The 16,480-nt window shown below is 40.1% G+C and overlaps 1 long non-coding RNA gene across 1 annotated transcript in view; it reads left to right on the forward strand.

Moving 5' to 3' along the window:
* Window positions 1-1,563: 1,563 nt before the first annotated feature.
* The window catches only part of LOC107969310 (uncharacterized), a 148,889-nt gene continuing 133,972 nt past the window's right edge, over window positions 1,564-16,480 (forward strand). Inside the window, exons 1-2 of the long non-coding RNA XR_008540539.1 lie at window positions 1,564-1,853; window positions 15,661-15,755. This is a non-coding gene — a long non-coding RNA (uncharacterized LOC107969310). The remainder of the gene's footprint in view (window positions 1,854-15,660; window positions 15,756-16,480) is intronic.

A 16,480-nucleotide genomic window follows, 5' to 3' on the forward strand; every position in this document is an offset into this window, starting at 1 on the left:
AGTTGAAATATGACTTGATAATGCTAATAAAATGGGTGAATAATAATTTCAAAACAATGACACTGGTTGAAAACTCACTCAACAAGAGATGGAGCTCCTGTTGATACTGAAACAAGGAAGGGCCAGGCACGGTGGCTCACCCCTGTAATCCCAGCAATTTTGGAAGCTGAGGTGGGAGGATCTCTTGAGCCCAGGAGTTCGAGACTAGTCTGGGCAACATGGCAAAACCCTGTCTCTAAAACAAAATACAAAAAAATTGACCAGGCATGGTGTCATGTGCCTGTAGTCGCAGCTGCTGGGGGAGGCTGAGGTGGGAGGATCGCTTGAGGCCAGGGAGGTCAAGGCTGCAGTGAGCAGTGATCATGCCACTGCACTCCAGCCTGGACAGGAGACAGAGTAAGACCCTGTCTAAAAAAAAAAAAGTAAAAGGGAATAGGTCTCCAGTCTAGAGCTACAGCCAAGTATGGTGTTTAAAATCTTGGACACATGTCTTAAGCTCTCTGTGCCCCCAATTTATTCCTCCTTAAAATGGAGATAATCATAAGAACTACTTTAGAATTCTTATAAGAATTAAATAAAATATCATCTGTAAGTGCAAGCACTTAGTGTCGGCCACATCATTGTCACTCAATACATTTTTTTTAGTATTATCCTCTAATCAAACCCCTTTTGCAACAAATGTGATTAAACAAATATGTATGTAAAGGAAAGATAACCCAGCAATTTTAAGTATGAAGGTATTTTAGACCTTCAAGCCCAATAATACTTGGCTTTTGTTGGCTGAACGTGTCAGAGCTTACATTTGAGCCACATCTCAATGTTTCCAACAAATGTTCATATTTTTCAGTTTGTATATTACACTAAAAACTTTGTTCACCCTCTCATGTAAGTGATAGGGCTAATTTGTTTTTCCTATTGCAAATCCTGTATTATGAGATTAAAACAGTGACAACCACTTTTGAAACAGCAAATGCAATGTATATTGAAAAACATTTTCAGGGTATTCATTAAGATTGAGATATAATACATCAGAAAAAGAGGCAGACTCAATATTTGCTTTTTTTTTTTTTTTTTTTTAACAGAGATTAGGCCACTGATGCTAAAACACTATAGATTGCTGGGCTATGCTTTAAATACTGAATACACACAAATAATTTCTTTTTCTTTTTTTTTCTTTTTTTTTTTTGGAGACAGAGTCTTCCTTTGTCACCCAGGTTGGAGTGCAGTGGTGCAATCTCGGCTCACTGCAACCTCCACCTCCCAGGGTCAAGCAATTCTCCTGCCTCAGCCTCCTGAGTAGCTGGGACTACAGGTGCACACCACCACGCCCGGCTGATTTTTTGTATTTTTAGTAGAGATGGGGTTTCGCCATGTTGGCCACGCTGGTCTCGAACTCCTGTCCTCAAGTGCTCCACCTGCCTTGGCCTCCCAAAGTGCTGGGATTACAGGCGTGAGCCACCGTGTCCGACCTCAAATATTTTTAAATAAACTTTTTTTTTTCCAATTTATCAAATACTTGAGAAAGGATTTCATGTGGATTTGAGGATTAAAAGACATATATACTTTGCTATTCTACTGATACGGTTTGGCTGTGTCCCCACTCGGATCTCATCTTGAATTGTAGCTCCAGTATTCCCACCTGTTGTAGGAGGGACCTGGTGGGAGGTAATTGAATCGCGGGGGCAGTTTCCCTCATACTGTTCTCATGACGGCGAGTAAGTCTCACGAGATTTGATGGTTTTATAAGGGGTCTTCCCTTTCACTTGGCTTTCATTCTTTCTTGCCTGCCATGATGTAAGACGTTCCTTTCACCTTCCACTATGATTGTGAGGCCTCTCCAGCCACGTGGAACTGTGAGTCCATTAAACCTCTTTTTCTTTATAAATTACCCAGTCTTGGGTATGTCTTTATCAGCAGCATGAAAATGGACTAATACGCTAACTTTATTCTCAGAGAAAGCACAAAGCGTATGTCAGTAGAAAGTGTGTCGTGTTTGGCGCCACCCATACCTGGGTTCGAATCTGTGCTCTACTGCCTAATAGCTTTTGGGGTCGAGAATAAATTTCTTCCTTCCTTCCTTCCTCTCTCTCTCTGTTTCTGTCTCTCTTTCTTTCTCTCTGTCTCTCGGTCTCTCTCTGTCTCTCTCTCTCTCTTTCTTTCTTTCTTTCTTTTTTTTTTTTTTGGCGAAGTCTCCCTCTGTCGCCCAGGCTGGAGTGCAGTGGCGCGATCTCGGCTCACTGCAAGCTCCGCCTCTCGGGTTCCCGCCATTCTTCCGCCTCAGCCTCCGGAGTAGCTGGGATTACAGGCGCCCGCCACCGCGCCCGGCTAATTTTTTGTATTTTTAGTGAGACGCGGTTTTACCGTGTTAGCCAGGATGGTCTCGATTTCCTGACCTCATGATCCGCCCGCCTCGGCCTCCCAAAGGGCTGGGATTACAGGCGTGAGCCACCGCGCCCGGCCAAGGATAAATTTCTTAAACGTTCTAAGCCTCAGTTTTCAACCTAAAATAAGAGAAAGGATTAAGAACTGTATGGAAGAGAGGGGAGTGGAAATTGTAAGAAGAAGTAAAGAATCTGGCACCGTGCCTGTCACAGGCAGGCAAACCTCCCTTTGCAGGTGATGATCTTAGTTATCATGGAACCATGGAACACCGTTCCCTTGTGTGTGCGTTTCAGTTATGCACATTTCTGCACGTGTTGCAACATGCAGAACAACAAAATCTATAAAAAGTTTTTAATATGTGGCAGTTTTATAATTTCAATATATTAAAAATGTCAATAAGAAAATACAACATTTTGGCTGGGAGCGGTGGCTCACGCCTGTAATCCCAGCACTTTGGGAGGCAGAGGTGGGTGGATCACCTGAGATCAGGAGTTTGAGACCATCCATGGTGAAATCTCATCTCTACTAAAAATGCAAAAATAAGCCGGGCGTGGTGGCGGGTGCCTGTAATCCCAGCTACTCAGGAGGCTGAGGCAGGAGAATCACTTGAATCTGGGAGGTGGAGGCTGCAGTGAGCTGAGATCGTGCCACTGCACTCCAGCCTGGGTGACAGAGCAAGACTCTGTCTCAAAAATGAAAAATTAAAAAAAAGAAAATATAACATTTCACTTTAAAAGGAAACATCTGAAACAACAATAAAATTAATGACTGAGCATTGTTTCATTTAATCCTTACAAAATTGTCAACAAGGCAAGAACCGTTACTGACACCCTTTCTACAACTGGAGAAAAGGAGACCCGGAGGTTCAATAACCAAGTTTACCCAGCTAGTCAACAGAGGAGCCAGACAGATAGAGAGGGGCTAACCTCTCTATCTTGTGTCTTTTGGATTTGTGTTAAAACAAAGACAAGGTTTTCTCACTTTCTTGACCCTGAGACTACGTTTTTGGGCTTTCCGTTTTGCAGGAGAAGCAATGTTTTATATGGGCCAATGTGCGGAGATGGATAAGCTGGGACTTTGGTACTCTGGGTGATCCAGAAAGGCAGAGCAAATCATTGAGGATCAAACTCCAGAGCAAATTATTGAGGACCAAATCCCATAAGGGGTCAGGACCAGCTCAGCCAGTTCAACTGCAGAGGCGTTGCAAAGGGTAGAATTAGGAGACTCAGTTGGATGGGCAGGTAGTATTCCAGTGGACATCGGGGAAGATCACCAGGACTTCAGCAATTGGGCAGGCTTTAGGGTGAGCTCTTGTTTTGTTAGAATAGGGCCAGGCAGAATAGAGACTTGGATTTTGATCAGGACTGAGACAGAGTGTGCAAATAGAAACTTAGACCAGGGAACCAACGTAAGAGAGACAGAGAAGAGTAAGTAGGAGACCTGAACTTTTCCCTCTATACTTGATCTCATATAAAAATGGCGGTGAAGGAATCTACCCATGTAACAAACTTGTACATGCATCACGTGACTCTAAAATGAAAGTTGAAGTTATTTTAAAAAATTGCAGTGGAGGAGATCATGGGACATCGGGCCAGACAGAGGCAACCCAGTGGCCCGGCAGTCAAGATAGTAGGGCCGCCAGGTCTGAGAGCAGGGCTACAAGCCAACTCCCCAGCATGGAGGGGTGGAAAGGGGCCAGTCACAGCCACGACTGGCAGGCTGAGACTGAGACCTAAGGTGAAAGGGACTGGTGGAGCCAACTAAGGAAAGGTAGGGGATTGAGGGGCTAGGAGCCAGAACCTATAAACTTGAGCTTGTAGCAGTGGCAACAAATTCTATTTCCCAGCTGGAGGGAATGGGTGATCCCACACTGACTCCATGCAAAGTGTAGGACAAGAGGATTGGGAAAAAGAGATCTCTGGCCATGTGTTCCTCCCTTTTGGGAACTCCTTAAGAAATGTGAAAGGTGAGGGCTGTCACCTGGCACGATGTCTTTTTCCCTTTGAAACTTGGGGGTTGTTGTAGGCAGCACTGTCCATGCCATTCAGGTAGAGTGCAAAAAATCAGGCTCACTTGTTGAAACCAGTAGCTCTAGAGCATGTGAACTACTTTTATGCCTCAATTCAAAGGAGCAAAAGAAAGGAATTCATTCTCTAAGAGCCATGTCAAAGACGGATTCCACCATTATTTGGAAATGCAATCATGCCTCTGGACTGAAAAAATACCCAGTTAGGTTTAGCTCCTTTAAACAGTTACAGTGATTCATCAGATGGCAACATTTTCTAACATCAGATTGGAAGACCTGTGAAGGGATTAGTAGGGGATGGGGCTCAGCCTTCCAATATGCAATTCTGTCCTGATGAAGACAGGAAAACAGCATCTGTGTTCTGGATAGTCTGGTGTTAGTGAATGAATGTTTTGTGGTCAGAGTAAGTTATGGAAAATGTAAGTGTAATAACTTTTGCATGTGAATAGAGAACTCATTCAGAGCTAAATTATTCCAAACATTTACTAGGTGTGTGTGAGGTGGCAGGCAGGGGGAGGTGGGACAAACCTCCACTGAAATTCTACATGTGCTCTCTTGTTAATCTGTCAAAGACTTTCGGGCATTCTCTTATGGAAACTTCAGAAGCCGATGGAAATATTTTAAGATATATAATACACATGGGCCTGTAACATGAATTTTCATTTTCCTTACAGAAGTGAACCCAGTGGAGTGCTGCATTATTCTCCATTAGTTAGCAAAAATCCAAAAGGGGAAATCATATTTTATACTATGGCTTCTAGAAGGTTTAGAAGCAACTGTCTCATTTGTGAACATGAGCAGCACAAAAGCTGTGCTTCAGTTCTTCCCATTGTATTTCCATGGTCATGATCTGCTTCATATCAGGTAGATGATAATTCTAACCTTTGCCAACAATTCAGCTAATGCAGCAAATTTCTTCTCTTCACCCCCAAAGGAATTATGTCTTTTGAGGCAAGAAATTATCAAGCTCATAGGAAATGGAATAACCATCTTTTTTCATCAGAAAACTGCATCTCTTTCAAATTTTAAAATTACCTTTGGTAACATATCCTGATTTTAATAATTTACTGAGGGTGTAGTGCATTCTTTAAATGATACATTTATGTTGGTGTACCATTAGCATTGACAGTAATAATATCTATGTAATAAAATCTATAGGCAGTATTCTCATGGACCTATGGCTAGGGAAATCAGACTGTTTTGACATCAAAAAATCCTGAGTGAAATTTGAATATGTCATCCCAAGAATGACACTTTAGGTGCTCAGCTTTGTACATCCCCATCACCACATAATAGGAACTGAAATTTACTCTTTCCCTCAGCCTGGTGGACCTGTGTTCTTTCCATCAATGCAAGCGGCCTCACTGGTGCTGAATGGACAGCTCTGGATAGCATTCAGATCAAGGTGGCCGTGGGTGTCTAGGACCCACGGATGGCTTCTAAGGAGCTGTGAGCCTCATAAAATTAAATGCAAAATTGCGTGTATATGATTGTGCGCACATTTTCCCAAGAGGATCCATAGCAGTGAAACCTTGCAACGAATAAAATTAAAGGATAAAATCTATTGCTTTACTCCTATCAAAAGAAATGCAATTTTCATAAAGGGTACCCTAATATTTATAAATTATAGTAATGTGCCCCATCTCCTATCCAGACCAAGTAACTAAACGATTGTAACCTATTAATACCCAAACATCCGTGTCAACTTTTCCACAAAGTAAAACAAGGTCTCTGTATGCATTGACTACATATTAAATATACCTTACATTCCTTAAATGTTTTACAATTATACCTTAATAAATTAACATATAATATATAGGTATATTACACTTGGTATATATAATATACTTCACATATACCTTATATAATAATTTATATTATGTGATACTATATTATAATGTATTAAATATATAATATACTATTTAATAATCATAATCATATTATATATATTTAACATTATAATATATTAACATATGCTTAATATTTAATATATTAGACTAGTTATATAAATAATATATGATATAACTATATTACATATTATAGAATATATTATTTATATACTTCATATATAATATATAATGACATAAATATATAGATATATATTAATATATACTTCATATATAATGTATTATATGTGAGCTATTATATATAATATATAACAATATATAATATAGTAATAATAATATTAAACTGGAGAAAAGAAATATTCTACATTGTGGAAGTTTATATTATATATGATATATACTATATAAGATATATATTATATTATATAATATAATGCATATGAGGTATTATATAGACTTCATATATGTTATATATGAAGTATGTAATATATAACACCTTAATAATTATACTTTATAACATTTTGGCTAACCCAAAGGCAATTTATTTCAAAACTTAGGGTTTACTAACTTAAGTGGGAGTGGAGGAGAGTAAATTTTGACAGAAAATGGAACAGCAAAAAGTTCTTTTCAAATGTTTGATTATTGTTTCATAGTATATAATTGTAGTTCCTTACAATATTAGTTTATCTGTTTCATATTTCTTGGAAAAAACCCTTTAATGTTAAGGCTCCTATGTAGGAATTCTTTGATGAGTGCGGAAAAGCTGGAGTGAAGGGGTTGATAAATGTTTAAATTAACAAACTTGATTTTAAACTATCCAATAAATATTTCTCTTGAAAAGTTAGGCATATTTTGATCAGTTTTGTTCCTGTTTTATTGTTTTCCTTTCTTGATCCGCTTCTCAGCTGTGGCTGCGATCTCTGGCATCTCCACAGCATTGATGAAAAAACCCTTTTAAAATGACTGTATCTTGTGTCTTGTGTGGTCTTCTCTCTTCTCTCTCAATTTAAAGTATTAAAATTGTTTAACATCTTTCTAGGAAGCAGGTAACACAATGGTAAGTTTACAATCTTCCTCCTGTCCCTTTGTATACAGGGGTCAATTTATGTTGGTAATATGGTGAATGATCAAGCTCCAATATTAAACTTTGGAGACAAGTAATATCCTACCTTGTGGAAGTTTGAATTAAAAGATCTCTTTCAAGTGCAGTTGAGAATTTAGCCATAACTCTATCATTCAGAGATAAATTAAAATTCAGTGTGCTAGTGTATGTGCATGTTTTACATCAAAGGCAATGGTACCAAGAATGCATACTTAACCTTCCGCCGTGAGGAGTTTGAATTGGAAAATTTTAATCCAGGTTATAAATCACTTGAGAGACATTTAAAATAGCCACAAGGGGGCAGCAAAACACACAGGATTCCCTGAATCCACTGACGCAGGAACATTTCGCTGTGTCTTACGAAGGCAAACGAAAGAACGAATTAAAGTACCTGGCGTTTGAGCCGTCTTCAAACACTGGCATTTCTAGTACCAATACAGTGAAGCCGGCAGGGGAGACACTATACTTCCTAACTGAATAATATGAGACACCAACTTTCTAAGTATTTCTTTTCTTTTTCTTCTTTTTTTTTTTTTTGAGATGGAGTCTCGCTCCCTCACCCAGGCTGGAGTGCAGTGGCGCGATCTCAGCTCACTGCAAGTTCCGCCTCCCGGGTTCAAGCGATTCGCCTGCCTCAGCCTCCGGAGTAGCTGGGATTATGGGCACCCGCCATCACGCCCAGCTAATTTTTGTATTTTTAGTAGAGTCGTGGGGGGTTCACCATGTTGGTCAGGCTGCTCTCGAACTCCTGACCTCAGGTGATCCATCCGCCTCGGCCTCCCAAAGTGCTGGGATTACAGGCGTGAGCCACGTGCCCGGCCCCTTTCTAAGTATTTCTTATGAAGGGCTACTGTGATTTGCACCCAGGGAGGGCGAAAACCTGTCAGTAGCTCATGATACTTACCAGTGGAGCAAATTGTAAATTCCTCTTCCTCCTTCTCCTATAAAGATTTCTCTGTATTCCAGGGGCAAATAACAATAGGTAAAGTATCAGTTAGATTTAACTTTTAAAAATAAGAAACAGACCCTCTTGCAGAAGCAGTAAATACTTATGAATCACTTGGCAATTATCAGGCACTGTTCCACAGGGAAGAGTCCAGGGTACTGGTCGAACCTGGATTTTATTGTCAGACTTTCTTGGTGTGAAACTGTACAAGCTTGGGCAGATTTCTTCGCCTTTAGATGTCTTAGTTTCTTCACTTGTAAGATGAGGCTAATTCTATAGGTTGCTTTAAAGATTAAGTAAAATAATATATGCCAACTCAGTGGCTGACATATGATAAGAATTGAATTAACAGTTATAAAATTACTATCATACATGAGTGGCATGTGGTATTACTCAGTATTGTTTCTTGGTAACTAAATGATTATATGTAATTTCATTTAATTCTTACAACTAGTGTGAGAGACCAGTTTTATTTCTCTCCATTTTTATAGGTGAGAAGTTGAGGTTCAAAAGGACTGATTGCCTAATATAAATAAACAGAAAAGCTAGGATTTGAACCTATCGTTTTTCTGACTCCCAGCTCAGGTACTTTCAACCACACCTGTGTAGGTAGGCTACCATCATTTTTTTCCCCCTCTTCCTGGTAACTCCTAAAGTCACCTGAAGTCACCTAATAGATCTTGGAATGAGTTAGAAGTTCCAGTAGGCCAGCACGAGGCAGGATCACATGAGTCTTCTCATGCACTAATCAGACCAGGGTGTGGGGACGGAGGAGAGGAAAGACTTTCTAGTAATCATGGAGGAAGCAAGTATTACCCCCATGTCTCAAACCCAAATCAGTCTCACCTGGAAAAATCTCTCCAAGGCAACATACCTTAAACTCATGAGCACTTATTTGTGTATCTCCTACATCATCGAGTGTCATCCTTGTCTATGGGGGCAAGTGATTGTTGAAATGAGTTGACTCATCTATGGTGAAGAGCTATATGGATGTCTGGAATCAGAATGTTCCCGAGGTTTTTAAGTCTTGAAGAAATAATCAGTTAAGTGCATAGAATTTGTTCTATTTGCTCTCTCTCAATATGGAAATGGAAAGACCCTTCTTTGCATGTTTAATTGGAGAAGGCACTCTTACTTAACAGGCTTACAGAAGCATGTCCTCACCATGTGCAGTGAGAAACCACACTGAATACACTTTTAATTATTTTATTATTATTATTTTTGAGACAGATCTCACTCTGTCACCCAGGCTGGAGTGCAGTGGCGCGATCTCGGCTTGCTGCAACCTCTACTTCCCGGGTTCAGGCGATCCTCATGCCTCAGCCTCCCGAGTAGCTGGCATTACAGGCATGTGCCACCACACCCAGCTAATTTCTGTATTTTTAGTACAGTCAGGATTTCACCATGTTGGCCAGGCTGGTCTCGATCTCCCGACCTCAGGTGATCCGCCTACCTCGGCCTTCGAAAGTGCTGGGATTACAGGCGTGAGCCACCGCGCCTGGCTGTGAATGCACTTTTTAAATTAAAAATACAAACATACAAACAAAACAAAACAAAAAACACCCTCTCTGTGTAAAGCAGCTTAATTATCCACCAATTCTTTGTTATTGTAGAGCAGTAGTTACGCCCCTAAGAGAGATGACCGCAGAGAATTACAAAGAAAAAGCCTGCTGACCTATATACATGCTTATTCCTTATTTCAACTGACAATATGGAAATGATAGAAGATACTCCCTTTAGTACCTATGGATTTTCCCACGTTCTTTTACAGAAACTTTGGGGTCCCCCAAGATGAATAAAAGCTGTCCTCAGATCCTCACTTACTCCTGTAATACAGTGAACATCACAGAGTAAAACAGAGTCTGAGCAAGATCCCTCTTGGTAAATAGTCTGCTGCTGAGCGTGCCCCTTGGCACTTGGCCACCGTGACACCAATTTCAAAAGGTTAGATCTAAATGGCAAATGTTCTTAAAATATCCTCTTAATTATCTGTTGACTTTAAAAATCATATTTAACAGTAGTATTCATTTATGTCCTAAATGGGAATTGTCTTGTTTTTCTCTTTGGTGCCCTTGATATTAAATTGCTGTGGTTTGGGGAGAATTCTAAGTGGACCCCGTTTGTTCTTATTGAGGGTAGGCCTTGAGGCACATACTGACTTTCTGTGAATTTGTCTCTCTACAGAGCAAGGGGTCTGGGTGACTGTGTCAGAATGTGGGGTAAGGTGTGGCAGTGTGTGGGTGGGGATTAGAAGCCTCCAACTTGCCTAGGAACATCTCTCCATTCTTTATTCTTGAGCCAGACTTACAATCTGAAGAGTACTCTCTGCGTACTTTGAAGAAGGCGCCATGATGTTTCTTGGGGCGGTACACACTTGCAAATGAAAAGTCATATTATACTTGGTAGATTTCTCATCACTTATGGTTATTTAAGCAGATGAGAAGGAATTCTACAAAATAAGTACATAGAAAGGCTGACACGATGGCTCAATGCCTGTAATCCCAGCACTCTGGGAAGCCGAGGCGGGTGGATCACGAGGTCAGGAGATTGAGACCATCCTGGCCAACATGGTGAAACGCTGTCTTTACTAAAAATACAAAAATTAGCCGAGTGTGGTGGTGCATGCCTGTAATCCCAGCTACTCAGGAGGCTGAAGCAGGACAATCGCTTGCAGTGAGCTGAGATCGCGCCACTGCACTCCAGCCTGGTGGCAGAGTGAGACTCCATCTCAAAAAAAAAAAAAAAAAAAAAAAAAAAAAAACAAAAAAACATAGAATAGTCAGATATGAAAAAAGGCATAAATTATACTTTGTATAGTGATTCTTCTACTCATTCTTGATAAACTGTAGAATACTGCTTCCCTTGTCACACAATCCTTTTAATTAAAAAAAATGCAATGATGTGCTTGCTGAATTTTTACAAGGAAGATTCTTAGGTCAGCCTTTGACATGGAGACATGTTCTCGCTGAGTGAATAAATCAAGATAGAAAACCTTATTTATTTAGCCAGAAATGTGCTGTGCAGCTCTTCCCTGGAGCTCCCAGAATTGCCCAGTAGTGGATCTCATAGAAAGAATTCACAGGTGAAGCTTCAGCAGAAAAGGAACCAGAAAGACAATCACTAATGTTCTTTTCCTCCCCTCCCTTCGTCTCCCCTCCCCTCCCCTCCTGTCCCCTTTTTTCCCTTCCCTTCTCTTCCCCTCCCCTCTCCTTTCCTTCCTTCTCCTCCTGTCCCCTTTCTTCCTCCCCTCTCCCCTCCCCTCCCTCCCCTCTCCTCCCCTCCACGTCCCTCCCTCTCTTTCCCGTTTTCTTTCTTATTTCTTCCTCTACTCCCTCTTCCTCCTCCTTTAAGAAATGACATAATTTAAGACACTGCTGCAGATGATTTAAAACATATATTTACCTTCCTTTTTTGGATATGACCTAAAAGGAAAAAGTGATGTAAAGGAAGAAAACGACAGGTTAGACTAACTCCTCCTCCTCCTCTTCTGGTTATAAAGATTGGTCTCCAGTAGCATAATATGAAGGGAGCTGGAGATGATCTGCTCAGTGTCAGGGTGGTGGTAGGTGCTTGTCTGAAAAATGAAAAGATGATTTAATCTTGTGTGTGTGTTTTAACAGGATTAACTTCATGACCCCATGGGAGAAGGGGTAGAGTAAGGATCTCACACCAGTGGCCTAAGGAAGTACAATTATGGAAACTGGAGGGTGTGTGCTAACTACCAACCAGTCCGGAACTTCAGTTGTGTTCATAAGGGTCCACACAACAACCTTCACCCTTGCCCAGGCTGTAAACCTCATCTGGGTTATTTTGACTCTCCATCCTGAAGTTATTTTTCTTCCCCAGTGCAGTTGAGAACTCTTTCATCAGGTCAGCAGGGAAAGGCATACGAAGCAGGATAATCTGGAAATGTGCTGGGAGAACTCTTTTTGTCCATGAGCTAAACATACCTTAATAACCTTGCCTTTAAAACAACAAACAAACAAGTAAAAAGCATACATAAGAACCAGAAACAAAGAAAATATTAACAATGACAATAACCAAACTAAACAAAAACAAAAACTATCTTGTACTGCTCCGGGTTGCAGGTTTTTAACATAACTTTAAGAAATTGTTATTAAAATAAGAGATATTCATTGGGAAAATGTAGATAAGCAAGTAGAAAAAGATGAAACACAATCTTAGCATTCAGAAATAACTCTGGTTATATTTTTTGGGTTTAGACTCTCAAAGTGTGTGTGTGTGTGTGTCTTTCTCTCCTACACACAACCAATACAAATATAAATTTACCAAAACGAAAACATATTTGCTCTTATTACTCTTAATAAGCATACTCATTCTTTAATAACTGCAAAATATGTGATCATATGAGTGTACTATAGTGAATGTAACTGGCTATTACTACTGTGTATGTAAGATGTCTTGCAATTTTTCTTTCTTATAAATTGCTTTATAAAAATTGTTCTTGTAGCCAAGTGTTTGTGACGTTACAAATGTTTACTTAGGATAAATTCCTAGAAGCAGGATTTCTATGTTAGAGGTTAAGGACATTCTGAAAGCTTTTGTTGTTAAGTAATGCGAAGACACCAAGAGGTCTCACCCACACATTCTTTTGTCAGCAGTATATGAGATGCCTAGATTCTCACTACTCCTGAGGGTAATCATTGAAGTTAAAGGAAATACTTAAAAGTGGATTTTTAAAGAGGAATGACTAGGCAGTTTAATTCTGCCTTTTGGAATATTCAGACTTGATTGCCGGACCAGTCTTTTTCGGGAATTCACTTGTTACCAAATGACTTAGAGTCACACTGAAGGCTGAAGCCTGTAAAAGGGGTCACGCCGATGGTATTGTTCATTCATTTATAAGAAAGATCACGTCTTTCTTGCTTTATTCAAAGGAGCGGAAGCTGGCTTGCTTCCAGCTGGGATATCCTGATTGGAAGTCAACTCGGACAGTCAGCTTTGCTCCTTCCTTACCATCCTCTTAGTGCAAGTTCCTCAAAGAAGACTGATGTGTACACAGTCTGGTTTGCACATATACAATGCATCAAACACATGATCTGCTTTGCTCATCCTGTGTGGCTTTGGGGTCCAAGGGGAGGGGAGAGGAAAGAGGCTGAGAAAATGGGCATTTCTTCCTGGTAAGTCCATATCAAAGATCAGTGTTTGGCTCACCAACAGCTGCTACACTAATTATTCATCTTAATAACAATGAGTAACGATGTTTAAAAATCCCGAGTGCCTATCAACACTACATTTACTGCTATATGATATGCTTAGCCCAAAGTCCTCATTGGACATTTTATAATAGCCTTTAAAATAATACTTACATTTTCAAAGCCCTTTACCGTGGACGAAGTGTTTTCATATTGATAAGTGAATGTACGATGGGTGGTCAGATTTGGTGGTATTTCATGCATTTTACCTGTGTTCGAATAGTGGTCAATTTCAGGCCTTTGACTATTCCTTCTGTTTCATGTCTACCGTTTAAATCCTTACTTAAAAAAAACCAATGATGGGCTCAAATCTCTTATCGTATTTCTTAGTGGGATGGGATAAAATGAAGGATGTGGTTAGCTGTGATGACACATTTAAATAAATAGAAAAAATAGAAAAGTCAATCATGTGGCAAGATATGCTTTCACTTAGTGCCTTGTCCCCTGGAAGTCAACATGAAAAAGTGCTCTGCGTCTTGGATTAGAAAAAGCCCCAAACATCTTTCATGCATGGCTGGAAGCGTAAGACTCGTTATCCTGGCTCTAATCCAGTGCAAAGGGGAATTTCAAGAGCTGGTTCACATATTTGTAATTTTCCAGTTTTGAGCATACACTTCCTATCCTGGCCATTTGTGCTTTCTGGGGGAAGCCAGCAAATTGCTTGTGCAGAGGGAAAATGCTTCTTGATATCTTAAAACCGTAAAGTGCTGTGGGATATTTTTGGATAAAGAGTTGAGGGAGATCATTAATTTTGTAACCACTGTGTTGTCATTAGCACAGTTCTAGGCTTACAATGTTTTATTAGTGTGGTTTGCATGATTAGTTTACTTGGAGAATTATTATAAATTATTGATGCTGTTATTCTGCTGTGGGGAAGCCTAGCGAACTGGAGGAAATAAAAAAGGCATAGATTTTGTTGTTGTTGTTTTTAATCCTAGTTTATGAGCTGCAGTACTCACTAAAGTGCTTTGGAAATCTACTAAAAAGTTTGTTAATTCAGGAAAAAAGATACTGGTTCAGAGGACCACCAGAGGAAGCTTCAGGGAGCAGAGGGGCTCCGGAAGGTCTCTGAGCAGGAAAATAGTACTATGAGCAACAAACTACCTTGTTTGATTGAAATGGAGCATTTTCTAAGAAGTTGAAAGGCAATGGGGTCAAAAAGATAAAACTTTTTGTCATTTAGCTAAAAAGTTTAAGAGTAGCTTTCAAGGGCCAGGCGTGGTGGCTCACGCCTATAATCCGAGCACTTTGACAGGCCAAGGCCGGCAGATCACAAGGTCAGGAGATTGAGACCATCCTGGCTAACACGGTAAAACCCCATCTCTACTAAAAATACAAAAAAAAAAAAAAAAAAAAAAAATCAGCCGGGCATGGTGGCAGGTGCCTGTAGTCCCAGCTACTCGGGAGGCTGAGTCAGGAGAATGGCGTGAACCTGGTAGGTGGAGCTTGCAGTGAGCCGAGATCGTGCCACTGCATTCCAGCCTGGGTGACAAGAGCGAGACTACGCCTCAAAAAAAAAAAAATAAATAAATAAAATAAAATAACTTTCAAGAAGCCAGAGCTAAGTGCTAGGAGAAATCTCCCAAGAAGATGGACACAGGTGATGTATCCTACATAGTAAGCCACATGGCCCATCATGGCTGCTTGCTGCATGAGAGGCTGCCCTTCTTGCAACTAAACATGACGACCATGACTGGCCAGAACCCTTGCTGGAGGAAGGAGAGAAGAGCAGAAGGCATTTACATAAAAGATACATCAACACTTCTCATTGTGAAAATATAAAAATAAACCCAAAGCCCTTGTCGGTGGCCGACCCTCAATCCTGGCACTCTTGCTGGATTGACTTATCCTTCTAGATGAGCTATGCTGTTTTGTGATTTGGGCTTTCTGTAAATGGTATCCCACTGCACACCCAAACATAAACGTGCTTGTAACATGTCAAGTATCTCTTGAAGCTCTTTCTGTATAAGTATACTCAGAACCACTCTTAATTTTAAACTGCAGATTGCATGTTATAGTAGGGTGTACTCTATATATGTGGTCATTCTCCTGTAAATAGACAGTTAGGTTTTTCTGATGCTGCCTGCCTGATAAGAACAATGTTGTGGGTTCCAGGTGTTTAATGTCAGTTATTTTCTACCCAGTCAGGTGAAGAAGTCATATTCCGCGAATGTCTAAGGTTGGCTGGCCAGCAGAGTTTGGACGGTCGAACACACTTTTTGGCTCTGCCTCTGCACGGGTAAGTGCATAAGACCCGTGTTGTTGCTTCTACTTAGCCTTAGAGGCAAATGTCTTAACTACGGTGTTGAGGGAACTATGTTCCCATCAGGGGACACCTGCATTTATTCCATAGGGCAGTTATGTTATGTTAATATTTTTCTGATTTTCCTCTCCTTTCTGTAAGGGTAAAGGAAAAATAATTTTTAACCTATGTTTTAGACTTCAGTGAGAACCCTCTCCTATATTCATACTTTCATTACTTTTCAGTAGATTCATAGAAACATCTATGTAGACTTATCAGTTTGGCCATTGGCTTATGGTAAAGCTTAGGACATATTCTTCCTAGCCTAAATGTGAGTATTCATTTGTGATTTAAATGACTGTGTTGCCTTTTTGTTTTGTGACTTAGACAGGGCTGATACCGGTTATGGGATGTGTGTATTATCCTAGCTCCCATAAAAGGGGCTGATTTTCCTACTGACATCATTAAAGAAGCAAAACCTATTATGGGAAATAATGATTAGATCACAACATCCGCGATAAATAGAGAACTGGCTAGTTAAAATGACCTAGTTAAAAATGTTAATTTTGTTCATGGGTTTTAAAGTTTTATATTCCTGTTTAGCAGGAAGGGAGAATTTATTTAGGACTGAATGGAAGCCATTACAGGTGGTATTATTATTATAGAGTAACCCATGAAGAAGGATATTTTGTTTAAGCCTTCAATATCATACAATAAATATT

The sequence above is a fragment of the Pan troglodytes genome, chromosome 19, assembly GCF_028858775.2.
Source record: "Pan troglodytes isolate AG18354 chromosome 19, NHGRI_mPanTro3-v2.0_pri, whole genome shotgun sequence".
Taxonomy (NCBI): domain Eukaryota; kingdom Metazoa; phylum Chordata; class Mammalia; order Primates; family Hominidae; genus Pan; species Pan troglodytes.